Raw genomic sequence first — 15,210 nt, forward strand, 5'->3', positions numbered from 1 at the left:
AGCTCATCCTTTATTTTTATTGCTTAGTTTATTACTTCTCTGAAATAGAAATGGCTGCTTCTAGTTATTCTCTATATTTCTATGGGATTTGATGTACAGGATCTCTTTTCTGCTGCCCTGGTGTTATGTAGGAGGTCCCAACCCTTAGCGGCATGGCTAAAGACTACTTATTGTGATTTAAATATAAAGAGAATTCCTATCTCAGGCTCCAGTCCCTCCAACAATTGTTTAAAATGGCAGTCTGTGCAAGAGAATAATGACTCAGCCACATAGCAAAGAACACACAGGAGCATATGTGCTAGCATTGTAAAGGGAGGAGAAGAGAACTGTCTTGCCTCCAGTTATGTCCCTAGAAAGATACCGAATTTTGGCTAAGAAAAGCCATTTTTATTTATTTTTATCTATTCATTAAAGCCTGCTTCATGGATTCTTATTACTGCCTTTTGGGGTTTAAAGCTGTTCATCACACTCTAGGATCTGTTGTCCCCAGCAGAGATTATTAGCCATTCAAATTACCCTTGCCTTCTTGTGATGTTGATGATGCTGATTGTAACATAGTGGGATTGAGAAAAAGGTGGATTCTGTTTCCTTACATCTCTATCCCTCACCCCAGCTTGCCATGAAGATCCTAAAGTCTCCTAGTGACAGTTGTCAATGAAAAGTTTTGGAGCACTATAGCTTTGCAAATCTGAAACGGATGACATTTAAACAGCAGGAAACAGCAACCAGTGTAAAGACCTACAATTCTATCACAGCAGTGTTTCCCATTTAAAGTACATTTAAAGCAGACTCGTAAAAAGAAGTCTATTAAAATGAAGAGGTCATAGCACAGTCACCTTTCAATTTGTAATGTATTTATATTGATAAGGTCAGTTTATATACCTCACTTGGTCTTGTCTACTGAAATCTGGCTGATCCAAAATCATAGTTAGCTGGAGACAAAAGGATGCTAAGGGGGAAGCCATTAGGACTAATTCTTCAAAAAAAGTTGACTAAAGGTGCACTTGGAAACCTTGTATCTATATTAATTGTTCAAATAATCCTTATTTTTGTAGATACATATGAATATATGCATACAAAAACATTTGCTGGACCAAACACTCTGGTGATTAGTGCTATATAAAACAAATCCTTAGATGGATGAATCATGGCTTCTGTGAACAACTAGAGGCAGATTTTCAAAATTATCCAAGGGATTTAGGAAACCCAACACTGACTTTTAACAGGATGTCTCCTCTTAAATCTCTTACCTGTTTTTGAATATTTCTTTGTAAGGATCTTTAGTCCTTTATATACATTTTCTTCTCTCTCAGTCTACCATCCCATTGCTTCAGTGAAGGATCAGATGGGACCCTTTCCACTGGTCTCAGCCAGTGCAGAAGAATTAGATCTTAAGATCTTGTATAGTTCCAAGGAATTCTTTGATCAAATTGTACTTAGTCTGTGACTCTATATCAATTCAAAATTCATCCAAATGCCGCTCAGGCAAGCACTTTCATGATTTAAAAAATATTGAACATGGGTGTCTATTAACACCCACTGATGATGGGATAAACTCACAGAGCAGCTCTCTTATTGCCTCTAGTGAGAGCTGAGGATGTTTCAAGCATCACAGAGCTGGGTCAAGAGGCAGGAGATCTAGAAAGAAAAACTGACAGTTTAATTGTCAAACTTAAAGGGAGAACAAAAAACTAAACAAGATCTTGGAAATTTCATTTGATATGTAATTGTTTAGGGTGTCCACACATTAATTTTTGCCATAGATGAACTTAAGAGTGACAGCATCCCAAAATATATTGTTATTACATGATTGCTGGAATGGTAGAAGGTCAGCTGGTCTATAAAGGCACAGATGTGTTCAGAAACCTTATGATCTTGGAAGCACACAGTACACGGGCAATTCAGTTAGCTCTGTGCATTGTAGCACCCAGCAACTCAGGAGCACTTCAATTCTTATGTACTTTGGCACGTATTTTGTTCAGATGAGCAATATGCAATGCAGAATTCTTCAGGTTAGCACTGGGTTGTGACTCATGACAGAACCTCTTTCATGAGTGTTACAAAAGTTGCATGCCTGTGAAATGGCACCACACAAAATATTCCTGAAATAATAATATATAAACTCATCTTTATATCTTTTTTTTATAGATTGTTATCTTTGCTCATCATATAAAAAATTGGAAGTTGTCCTTGAAAGACTTGGCTATCAGCTTAGGTTAGGAGATGCCTATTTCTTTTTGGAAGTCACGGAAAATGGAGAGGAAAAGTCATACACATCTAAATGTATCTGAGGAAAATCCTAAACAAGAGAATAGAGGTAGAATGCTTCTAATTTATTTATCAATTTATATAATGAGGTCAGGTTGTAGGTACATCACTTTATAAAACGCATAAAAGCATAGATTTACTTTTTTCAGAATGGAGAAAATTATCTATCTCACATAGATTTCTAGAGTCTCAGCTACTGTAAATCAGATCAGTATGTCTCAGTGTTTTTAACAGCATTCTAGTAGTCTCTGTCAACAGACAGATTTCAGAAACCATTACTCCTCCATGTAAGTTTGTTATATGGCACCAGTCACCAAAGTTAGGTAAGATAAATACTTATGTGTGCAAATATTCAGTTACATGTACAAAAATAAAGATTATTTGCATAATGACTTTACATTTAAAAAATTGCAAGTGAATTTAGCTCAAGCCCAGGCCACTTGTGAGTTGCACAGGGAGCTACATCACTATAGTTTATAAACTATTCAAGTACCTCTGAGGCACGTTTCATCCTGGTGATTGGCCCTGAACAGCAGTTAGTATAGCCATAACAGCAATCCCTTTATAGACAAAGTGATCATTTTCAAGCCTTGTCTCAATTAGGAGTTTGTATTCATAGAATCATAGAAGTAGGGTCAGAAGGGACCTTATAGATCTTCAAGTCCGACCCCCTGCCTGGGCAGGAGAAAAACTGAGCTCAAAAGACTCTAGCCGGGTCAGCATCAAGCCTCTTCTTAAAGACCCCCAGGGTAGGAGCCAGCACCACTTCCCTTGGAAGTTGGTTCCAGATCCTAGCCACCCTGACAGCGAAGTAGTTCTTACAGATGTCTAATCTAAACCTACTTTCCAGCAACTTGTGGCTGTTATTCCTTGTTATGCCAGGGGGCGCTCGAGGAAACAAGGTCTCTCCCAAACCCTTCTGGTCCCCCCTAGTGAGTTTATAGAAGGTCACCAGGTCCCCCCTCAGCCTTCTCTTGTGAAGGCTGAACAGGTTCAGGTCCCGCAGTCTCTCATTGTAGGCTCTGCCCTGTTGTCCTCGGATTATGCAGGGGGCCCTCCTCTGGACCCTCTCAATGTTGTCCACGTCCCTCCTGAAGTGGGGCGCACAGAACTGGACACAGTACTCCAGCTGTGGCCTGACCAGTGTCGCATAGAGGGGGAGGATCACCTCCTTGGCCCTACTTGAGATGCACCCATGGACGCATGACAAGGTCCGGTTAGCCCTGCCAACCGTGACCTCGCATTGTTGCCCCATGTTCATCTTGGAGTCAGTAATAACTCCAGGATCCCTTTCTGCCTCCATGCTCTCAAGAAGGGAGTTTCCCATCTTATAAGTGTGCTGCTAGTTACTACTGCCCAAGTGCAGCACTCTGCACTTGTCAGTATTGCAATGCATCCTGTTTTTGTTAGCCCACCCCTGCAACCTTTCCAGGTTTTGCTGCAGTCTTTCCTTCCCTACTAGCGTGCTCACCTCACCCCAAATTTTGGTATCATCAGCAAATTTAAACAGGTTGCTTTTCACCCCGTCGTCCAAATCGCTGATAAAGAGATTGAACAGCATGGGCCCATGGACCAAGCCCTGGGGGACTCCGCTGCCCACTTCTCCCCAGGTCGAATGTCTATACTAGGAGTGTCAGAAATACAGCCCATGGGCTGGAACTGGAGTGTAGAACTGTTCTGTTGAGCCTGTCAGTGGTCTAGCTGGCTACCAGTAGTTGTGGGGGTATGGCGGGCTGAACAGCCATGAGCAGCAGGCTCCAGAACTGTGCCACCACCCAAATGTAACCCCAGGCTGTTTCAACAAGCGCAGAATTCTGCACATAGGTTGAAAGAATCCCATGCACCAATATAGGCTGGGGACCAGCTGGCTAAGCAGTAGTGGGGCACCGATACATTGGTCCCATATTGAATTGGCACTGATATAGAGAAAATTGACAATATCGGAGATGAGCTTTTTTTTGCCTGATGTGGCCAATAATGTGGCTAATAAGTGCCATGGCCCCACCCCCGTCCCACAGCCCTCTCCCAGTGTCACTGCTGCCCACCCTGAGTGCAGCCCAGCCCAGCCCAGCCCCCTCACTGGGAAGAACCCGGTGCAGCCCTGGCCCCAGCCTGCAGTGGCAGTCTACCATACCTTATGTGCAGATCCAAGGACACGCGTCCCCCCCATGCCCTTCCAGGGTGCATACAGCGGTGGGAACTGCCTCTCCCCGTACCCCAGATAAGCCACTCATGACTCTGTCCCACACCCTGCCTCTCCCTGGCTGAACAGAACCTGCCCTGTCCTGAACTCCCTCCCTTACCACGAGGGCCTCTATCTGCCCCTCCCTACACCACTTCCTTCCTGCCAACCTCTTCTCCCAAACCAGACTTACCAACCCAATGCTGGTCTCCATGCTGTGAGGCTGCATGTTGGAATCAGACTGGTATCATCCGATATTGCTCCTTAAAAATCTCTGTTGGTGCACCCCTACTAAGCAGCAGGTCTCTAGAAAAGGACTTGAGGGTTACCGTGGACAATGAGCTGAATATGAGCCAACAGTATGCCCTTGTTGGCAAGAACACTAACGGCATACTGGGCTGCATTAGCAGAAGCGCTGCCAGCAGATCGAGGAACACGATTCTTCCCCTTATTTGGCACTGGTGAAGCCACATCTGGAGTACTGTGCCCAGTTTTGGACCCTGCACTATGGAAAGGATGTGGTCAAGTTGGAGAGAGTCCAGCAGAGGCCATTGAAAATGGTTAGGGGGCTGGGGGCACATGACTTACAGGGGAGAGCTGAGGGAACTGAGTTTATTTAGTTTGGAGAAGAGAAGACTGAGGGGATTTAATAGTAGTCTTCAACTACCTGAAGGGGGGTTCGAAAGAGGATAGAACTGTACTGTTCTCAGTGGCGACAAATGACAGAACAAGGAGCAATGGTGTCACGTTGCAGCAAGAGAAGTTTAGGTTGGATATTAGGAAAAACTCTCATTAGGAGGGTAGTAAAACACTGGAACAGGTTACTCAGAGAGGTTGTGGACTCTCCATCCTTGTAAGTTTTTAAGATTCAGATACACAAAGCCTGGCTGGGATGATCTAATTGGGGATGGTCCTGCTTTGAGCAGGGGGTTGTACTAGATGACATCCTGAGGTCCCTTCCAACCCCAATTTTCTCTGATGCTATGATTCTATGATCTCTGTTGCAGCTGATGCTGGCACCATGGATTTGGCCTGGTAGGAGCCCCTTTGGTCCAGCCCAGAGCCCAGGGTGAGTTTGACTCCCCTGATCCATATTGACAGTGCCATGCCAAGGAAGTTTGGCACCTGGGGGAAAGCCCATGGTGGCAGCCTGACCTCACCCCACACACAGATCTGGAGGGCACCCCCGACCTCCCACATGCTTGCCCAGGAGTGCACACAGTGACAGAAGCTGCCCTCCCCCCATCCCTGCGCCCCCCAAACTAGCCGCTCACAGCTCCATCCTGTACCCTGCCCCAGCTGGGCAGCGCCTGTTCACACCCTTTCACTTTGGCACCTGGGGCGATCACCCTGCTTGCCCCTGCTTGCTATGGCACTGTATATTGATAACTACCCATTCATGGTCAAAACCAAGATAAAACCCCAGTATAGGCAAGCCTTCCCCTCAGAGACCTGTCCTTCAACCAGTGGTATATAAACCACTGTGATGTAGATCCTTGTGCACCTAAGCAAACTTATGGAGCATAAAAATGAGGGTTAAGAATTTTCAGTCACCTGAGAAGTGAGACTACTTAAAATAGCTGCATTCCCCATGTTCTCCTGCATGTATTAAATACAAATAAAAATTAAAAAGGAACCGGCTGAAGTAATCTTGGAGCCACTGGCAACAGTATTTGCCAAATCATGGTTGACAGGAGCAGTTCTAGGAGCACTGCAGATGACTGCAGTGACTGCAGATGGCTAACATAGTGCTCATTTTCAAAAAGGAGAAAAAGGACCTGGAGAATGATAGGTCAATGAGACTTGAATACCTTGGAAGTTACTAGAGCAAATTATAAAAGTCAGTTTATAATCACCTGAAGGTAGAAGATGTGATCATCATAATCATAATTTTGTAACAAATGTCAAACCAACTTGATTTCCTGTTTTGACAGGGTAACTAATTCAGCAGATAAAGGGAATGAAGTGGACATAATAAACTGATATTTGGACTTTTGTGGAGCTTTGATGCAGTCTTGTGTGACCTTATAAATAAAATAGAGAAACATGGGCTGAACAAAATGAGGTTTCAAGTGAAGTTCCTCAGGGGTCAGTTCTGGGTCTGGGATGATTTGGTTCCTGGAATAGAAAGCTTCCTGATTTAAAAGGATTTTGATGAATTGGGTACTAGGCAGCAGAATTAAATTCACCTTTGGGAAACATAAGGTGTTACATGTAGAGAAGGAAAACCAAATTCACAAATTGAGAACAAGAGATAATGGCTAGGCAGTAGCACTGCTGAGAAGGATCCTGAGTCAGCAAACCGATGTTGTCACAGAAAAAAGCAAATAAAATTTTGGGCTGCATTAATGTAAGTCCTACATAGAGAGGTACTTATCAACGTTAGTCTGAAGTTAGGCAGAAGGCAGGGCAGGGAAGTACCTTAGGACTAACTGGTTCAGAGAGGCATAAACTTTTGTAGGCAACAGCATACTTCATCAGATGCTATGAAGTATGTAAGCCATGGAAGGTGACAATTAGGGGTGTGTGAAGCAGGTCCTATTCAATTCAGATTTGGCCTGAATCAGGGACAGTGATTCGATTTTTTGATTCAGATCACTGTCCCTGATACAAATGTGAAGATTTGATGCTGATTTGGAGAATCAGCGATTTGGACATGGACACAGCTTTAAATGTTTTTTTCTACATACCTTGAGGTAGTAGGTGCGGCTAGTGATCGCTGTGATACTGGGGCATATGGAGCCTCCCACAGGAGTCCGGGGGCAGGGGAGCCGTGCTTGGCGGTGAACCTGGAAGTGGACTAGAAGTACTTCTGGTCCACTTCCGGGGCTGCTGAGGAGTGCATAGCTCCCCCCACTCCCCCCCCGTGCCCTTCAGCTTGGTGATCCACCACAGGGGGACCCTGGGTGCCCACCCAAACCCAGGAGGCATCAGTCACTGAGATGGGGAGGGTACGAGGCGGGCCCCCTGCGTGCTCCCTGGTGGACCTGGAAGTGAACTGGAAGCTTCTGCTTCTGGGTCTGCTGCTGAGCATCCTGGGGATCCCCCTGCACTTCTGTGGGATGCTCCATACGCCCCAGCATCATAGTGATCACGAGCCCCTGCTACCTAGAGGTCTGTAGAAAAAGCATTTAAAGTTGTCTCTATGTCCAAATCACTGAATCTTTCCAAAACTCTCTGAATAGATTTGGAAGGTTCCGATTCGGTTCAGAAAGATTAAAGAGTCCTCCAATTCAATTCGGATTCAGAGATTCAGCCACCAAATCAGGCCGAATCCCCACTGAATCGAATCAGTGACTGAAGCTTCACACAACCTTAATGACAGTGCCATGCTAAGCACTTCCGGTTAGACTTCACTTCTGGTTAGACCCTGGAGTCTTGTGTGTAGTTCTAGCATTTGCTTTTCAGAAGGATCTAGAGCAGGGGTCAACAACCCAGGGGCCATGGACCAGATCCAGCTCGTGGAATCATTACATCTAGCTCCCACACACAGGGCTTCTCTGACATTTAGCGGTGAGGGGCTTCAGCTACGGGCACTCTTCCTGTGCCGTGGTGGAGACAAGCAGCAGTTGTGGCCAGGTCCTTGTGCCTGCCTTTCTGCCCTCCTCTGGCCCGGGGTGGGTCATTCAGGTCTGGGAAAAAGTTGTCTATCCCGATGTAGAGTAACTACTGAGGATCCAGGGGCATATGACAAAGATGATTAAAAGGGGTTGGAATACAAGTCATACAACCAAAGTCTGAAAAAACTATGTGTACTTAGTTTAGAGAAAAGGCAATTAAGGAAAGATATGATAGCAATTTTAAAGAAATTGGATAAAGAAGAGGGAGAACAACTCTTTTCCTTTGCACAGAGGGCAGGACACAAAGCAAAGGGGCTAAACTACTGCAAAGCAAATTTAAATGAAATCTCAGTGAAAAATTCCTAACTGTAAAAGCAGTAAGGCAGTGGAACAAGCTGCTTAGGGAAGTTGTAGAAATTTGTAACTGGAGGTTTTGAAGACAATAGGCATTCATCTGGTGTGGTTTAGGAGTAGCTTGTCCTACATTTCTGCAGGAATTGGTCTAGATGACCTTGGAGGTCCCTTCTGACCCTATGATACTATTTCTTAAATTGTTTCAATATATAAGACCTCTGAATAGTTCCTCTCAAAAATACTTTAAATTGATTTTAAATGTGAAACAGTTTTTTTTTTCCCTGAGGTGAAACCATTTTAGAATTTAAGAACCAGTGAGTCTCCCTATCTGGAGAGACTTTTGGCTAATAGGAATTTACCAAAGCTCTAACAAGTCACATGGTGGCTGGCCACTTTCCTCCACTGTGGTCCCCACAGAACAGATATCAGCTAGCCAAACATTGGTAAGATGGTTAACCACCCGCCTGCTCCCCGCAAAACTAGTGTCATAACCTATTTTCAGTGACATGATGACCATATTCTTTGGACCTGGAATAGCATAAGTGACCACCAGCAGAATTTTTAAGGTCTTGTATAAATAGCACAGGCTAAAGGTTCAAGAGTGCTGGCTGTGATTTTTATTAAAATGTGCAAACTATAAGAACCAGCAAGAGCAAGACATTTGTAGGGGTTTACTACATGGCAAAATATACATAAAGAGCAAAGAAAGAAGCTTTAAGTATTTCTAGATATATGCGGTAATCTCCCTCTTGTAGAGATAATGGGTGTCTAGTTTTACTATGCCAGGAACTATGGCACATTCTTTTGCCCCATCTATTGGTGTCTTATCGATTAATTTGTTAACTGAGGGGGTCAGCAAGCTTTCAGTAACAGTAGGTTGAGATAACAAATCTCAGTCCTGTGGTGGAAGGAAGGTGGCAGTTGTTAGGTGTTCTTCCACTAGATAGCACGTAGTGGAGGAATATCAACACGGGTTGCTTCCTGGACAATATCACTTTTTGGCAGGCTTGGCAAGCTGGATAAAATCCCTTTGTGTGCGAGATCTTTGCTGTCCTCTGTACTAACTTATCGTCACAAATACGATATCGAAACAGGAGAACCGTGTTATAGTGAGTAAACTGTCTTGCTATGGGGTCCAGAGGTATGCATTCTAGTATTGATCTGGCCTAGTGCTGTAAGCTTTCCCCAGCTGACCCAGATGTAAGGGAGGCCTGATTATTTCAGGAGCGTCAAAGGCAGCTGAACATGTTGCTAGCCATGTCACTCCCTTTTGTGCAGTTGGCTACAGAGGCAGGATGGGCCACCTAGGCCTGTATGGACACCTTACCTGTAACAGTTGCACTGGGTGAGGAGCCTTTCTGGAATCATTACCTCTCCCACGCAGGTGGGCAAGGAGTGGGTACAAGGGAAAAATAAGTTGTGACAGAAAAAGAATCAGTTGCAACTTCCCTATGGAGCAGTTCCTAGTGATTTCAGTTGCACTTTGGCTTGGGCCCTGGCTCAGGACAGTTTCTTACCCTGGATACTGACTGACTATGGGAGAGTGCCAGCTGCTGTGGTGCCAATGGTCGTGGCACATCTGCTTCCATAGTATACAGGCTGATTCAGAATCAGCTCTGACTCTGTGCTATGTGGTTGAATAATTGGAACCCCAACTTCCATAGTACTTGATTATCTATGTACATATTTGCTTTATTAACGCTGCATTAAACAGCCACTTTTAGCTTTACCAATATCACACGTGTCTCTGTGCTTGCATCTCTAACGTATACACTATATAAAGAATTTTTTTTCAGCGGAAGTGTGAGCAAAGCAGTTCAACATCTTAATGCATCCAACATACCCCAGTATATCATTCGTTTTGGTGGGTACAGTTAATTTCTACCACTCATTTCTGTATTTGTTTTCCCCTCATATTTAGCGTAAACCCACAGGTCATTTGTGTTTGCTATAAAACATATTAGAAGATACCCTGAAATAATACAACTATGACTTACTTAGTGTTTAATATATGTACACCCTCTACACAGAATTTGCAAAAATTATAATGAAGCATATTTTTGCCAGGGACCTAATTGCCTCCATCAAAAAAATATTTTTTGGTAGAAGATAAAATACTTACTAGTAAATCAATATTTAGTTATTATCCAAGGACGCAGGAGGTTTTTATCTCTCATCACTGAAATTATACAGTAATATATTTGGCGTTTGCTCTCTGTTTTTATTTTTCACTGGCAAATCACTTTTCTCTTAAATATGAGCAGAAAACCAGTTATCAGTGGAAAGCAGGCATCAAGTATTTTATTCCTTGAGACAAGATTATTTAACAGAAGAATGTTTTCATTTGCAAATCTTTCCTCCTTTTGTTGTTATCAATTTGTTGCTCATCAAAGTTATTGGATTGGTAAACAATGGTGACAGAATAATATCCTCAAAACCTATATAGCACAAGCAATGCAGTACAGGCTTCCTGACAGTTCCCTGGCAATCAGCCCAATATTATGTTGTTTGCACACCTCAAATATGTGATGGCTTCAAACAGCGTTTTGTGCGTCTAAAGAATGAAGACTTTGTTCCTGACATGGAAGAGAGACTGGAAGCAAATGACCACTGAGATTAGACCTGTTGATTAGTCTTGCCAGAGATGCCCTATAATGATTCATTATCTTGACTTCTGTCTTAATCCGTCTTGACTGCTAACTAGTATGCCCTCCAGTAGTCATTTACTTTACATAGACACCTGCCCGCCAAGACTTAGCCTGGAAATCAAATCACTTTGCATGATCTACTGCAGAACTATAAATACTATCAGCCTGATCCAGACTGAGACAAGTAATGAAATATTCTGTGACTCATTAGAAATTTTGCTAACCTTCTAAGAGCCAGACCCCACAGCTCTTATTTTTACGTGAGTAGGCCCACTGCCTGGGCTCAGCTCCAGCATTCTTCCTCAATGCTGAGGCAGAAAATGATGAATATTATTTCTGAAGTCTAGAGAAAAATTCTGTTTGGTTAATTTCCCTTGACACTTTAGAAACTCAGCAGTTTCTTGTTTAAGGCATAGATAGAGCAATCAAGTTTTAACAGTAACTGGCATTTAATGAGAAAATACATTCACTGCTTCTGTCATCAGTTTTACTAAAGCTGATTGCTATTTTTTCTGACAGCTATTTTTAAAATCAACAAAGGAATAAACAAAGGAGGATGACTGACCTCCAACCTAATAGTTCAATCAGGAATGTAGATATTCCAGGGTGCTGTGTTATTCAAACCGATTCCTTAACACTGTAAAGGGCTGAACTGACTTTACAGTCCATCCTGAGCAAAGGGCAGTGCATAACCAAGCAGTTTTTAGAAACAGAATAAGGACTACTATTATAACTGCAAGTCACCTCAGTGAGTTGCACCCTTTGACTTCAGCAAGCTTTGGATTTAGGTGTGAAGAGACATACTTCAGCTATGGAAAACATGCACCACTTTTTTTCCCACACATTAGCTAGAAGTTTTCAGAATGGTGTGAAATGTTAATGATCTGCTTAGTTAGTTTTATATTATCTTTTATAATGCTTCATCACAATACCCTCTCACTCTTTGTTAAGGGTATATTCTATAGCATTGGCCAGAATACATACTGGCCAGTGCTGATAGCCAGTATGTGATGGGTGTGTCTATACATCACCATATGACACTATTGCTATGGCACCATGCTTTAGTACTTCCTTTTGGGCAGCAACTGCCTGTACTGTTCTGTACGTGCCACACACAATTAGATTTCACAAGTATGTCACCATAGTGGCATGCTATACCAGGGGAACAGGCCATTACAACGACATAGCTGCCGATCATGTGTAGACCAATGTGACAGCTATGCTACTGTAGCGCACCGTACGGTGACGTAGCACATTGCTACATTGCCATAGGGCAACATGCATACGTGCCCATTGCAAAGGAAAATTCTCTGTAATTTATGCTAAATCAATACAGGAAAAAAATTGTTCCCCTTCTGGAAGCATGTTATAGGATGCAAGAGTGCTGTCTTAGTCTTAGTAAAGTAAGTTGAAAGTGTTAATTTGTGCTTTTTGGTTCCCATACCTTATCATTGAACATACAACATTCCAGTATTCTAAACTATGCCCTGACATTGGAAATATTTATGCATACGGTCAACTTTCAGCATATGAGACACTCCTTTGAAGACTGACTGGTCTGAAAAAGTGGTAGGATAGAGCATATGCTTCTCAATCCCTGCCTTTCTTCACTCATGACCAATTAGATTGAATTGAAGAGAATTAAGGAATAACCAGTATTGTCCCTACCCATCCAGAATCAAATCTGGGTAAGTATGAGAAGGAAAATTGTGAGAATGGGATACCTTATTCTCCTAAACAGCTGTGTAAATGCTATGAGAACTTAGTCCTATATGATCAAAGTTAGAGTACTAAGATGCTCCCTGGAATGAACTTGGGGCTGCTAGATCTAAACTCACAGGCCTCCAGTACTTGAGATAAAAATCCTAGCTGTGTTAGTTAGTTCAAAAGATTATAGGATCACAGGAAAGCAGAGCTGGAAGGGACCTCATGGCTAAGTACAGACCATCAAAGAGTCTGAGTCTGAATCAATTCAATCTTCACAGGTTAGTCTAAGCTGCTTAGATTAAACTTGTAAGCAAGTGAACAAACATTCACTTTTGATTCTGGAATTGCAGCCACATGCCTGAAGTAGCCCAAGCTAGAAGCCAGGGGGCACTAGCATGCCTTCCTACTTGTTTGGAACAGACAGGTTCGGCCAAGGCTAGCTTACCTATGCTTGGGGGAGCGGGGGGTTGCAGGGGAGGTGCAAAGCATCCTGGGATGCTGGGAGACAGTGAGTTAACTTGAATCTGGATAGGATCTGGGAGAGCAATTCAATAAATTCAAGATTTAACCTAAACCAGTTAAGTATATCTTAAACCAGTTTCAGCCATTTTGAAAACAGTTTATGTGCACTGAACTTCTGTTGTGCTGTGGATTTAAGCCATTTTCTGATCACTTATATTGGTTTATGTGTAATTTCTGTCCATAGCCCATGAAATCATCTAATCCTGCCCCCTACTTAAGGCAGAATCATCAGTGACTAACTATCCCAGCCAGAGCTGCCACAGACTCTCAGGGCAGAATCCTATTACCCTTTGCCTGCTCAAATGGTAGTTACACAGGTATGCGTGTGCCATTTTTGGCACTTCTACACAGTTTGTGGTCATGCTGTACATGCAGTGTGGACACACAAATATCCACACAGCTAGTGAGCATATACAAATATAGGCTGCACTATGGTTAGGTAGGAACACAGCTACATACATGCATTTCTGAGCATAAATCCTGACATTCTGGTCCAACAAAAAGCAGGAGGAGATCTCTCCCATGTTTGGAGAAGTGACTGGATGATGCTTAACCTGTAGGCAAGTGGCTAGACTACTATGCATGGAAGATGGAGAGATTCCTATTCAAACCCCTGCTAAGTGAGAGATCCAGGAACCTGAGTTATCTGCTTCCTGGTTGAGTGCCTTAATCACTAGGGTATTGGGCTAAAACATGCATGGGCCCTCCTCTTCCAACATCTAGCACCCTCTGGTCATAGGTTTTTTGGGGTATACTTCATGATTTGTACTCTCCCAGTGTGTGCTTGTATGGAACCCTGTACCTGCCCAGTCAGTAGATAGGCTATTATGCATATTCAGTAGCCATGTGGATGATTATACATCCATTCTGCATGTAGAATAGGATCACTAAATGGCACTTGCATGTTTGGGTAACTGCCACTCTTCCCTAAGTGTTTATATGGTCTCACACCTAAAAAGTGTGAGTGAGTGACTGTGGTTTATACTAAATTTCTTTTCTTTATTATAATGCATTGGTAAAAAGAGTCCATGTAAAATATGAAGTAGTCAAAATCCAAAGACATCAACAAAAGGGAAAAATCCATGGGAATAAGGCTGGCAAACAAATGTGCTGCTTAGGAGCCTTCCAGTCTCCGTGTGCCTTTTACAACCCTTGAAGTTACCAGACAACTGCCTTTGCTACAGATGAGGAAGAAAATGCTCTTTAAAACTAGTCATTAGGAAGCCATTGTAGCACCCTCGCCTCATTCTCCACTCTCAGATAATCTTATTATCACATTACAGGAAACCCTCACTATTTGCAAACTCTGGATTTGTGAATTCAAATATTTGCAGGGGAGGGTAGAGCCAGGAGGCAGGTGGAGAGCAAGCAACAGGGACATGGAGGGAGGCGGTGGCAGCATCTTCTCCCCCAGAGGCAGCCACGGCAGCACTCGGGGAAGGGATCTGTCTCCAGGTGCTGCAGGGGAGCCCTGGGGATGGTGAGGGTGGTGGCGGGTGGTGCTTGGAGCAGCCACGGCAGCACTTGGGGGGGTGGAGGGGTCAGTCCCCAGGCACTGTGGGGGAGCTCCGCAGACAATGGGGTGGGAACAAGGGGCGGTCGTGAGGTCTGATGGGGAGCCCCATCAGTATTCGTGGATTTTACCATTCACAGGGATCTCTAGAATGTATCCCCCGTGAACGGCAAGGGTGTCCTGTAGTTCTTCAATTCATTTGTACAAATTCATGCTCAAAATGAAGTGGGAGCTTTTCTGAAGGAAACAATGAAATACTCAAATGCAGACAATGAAAACCAGAATGAGAGTTCAGGCACTAGAAGTAGATAGGTAAGGATAAAGAATCAGAGTTGGAGTGAGCCCTATAAGACATTTTCATTTGAAAAGCAAATTTTGTTCACAGTTTAAATAATCCAGGTTTCCTTAGCTAACACTGTACATTGAGTACTCAGTGTGTGTGCCTACATGAGGTGC

The sequence above is a fragment of the Crocodylus siamensis genome, chromosome 2 (assembly GCF_052110815.1).
Source record: "Crocodylus siamensis isolate JL-2025a chromosome 2, ASM5211081v1, whole genome shotgun sequence".
NCBI classification, from domain to species: Eukaryota; Metazoa; Chordata; order Crocodylia; family Crocodylidae; genus Crocodylus; species Crocodylus siamensis.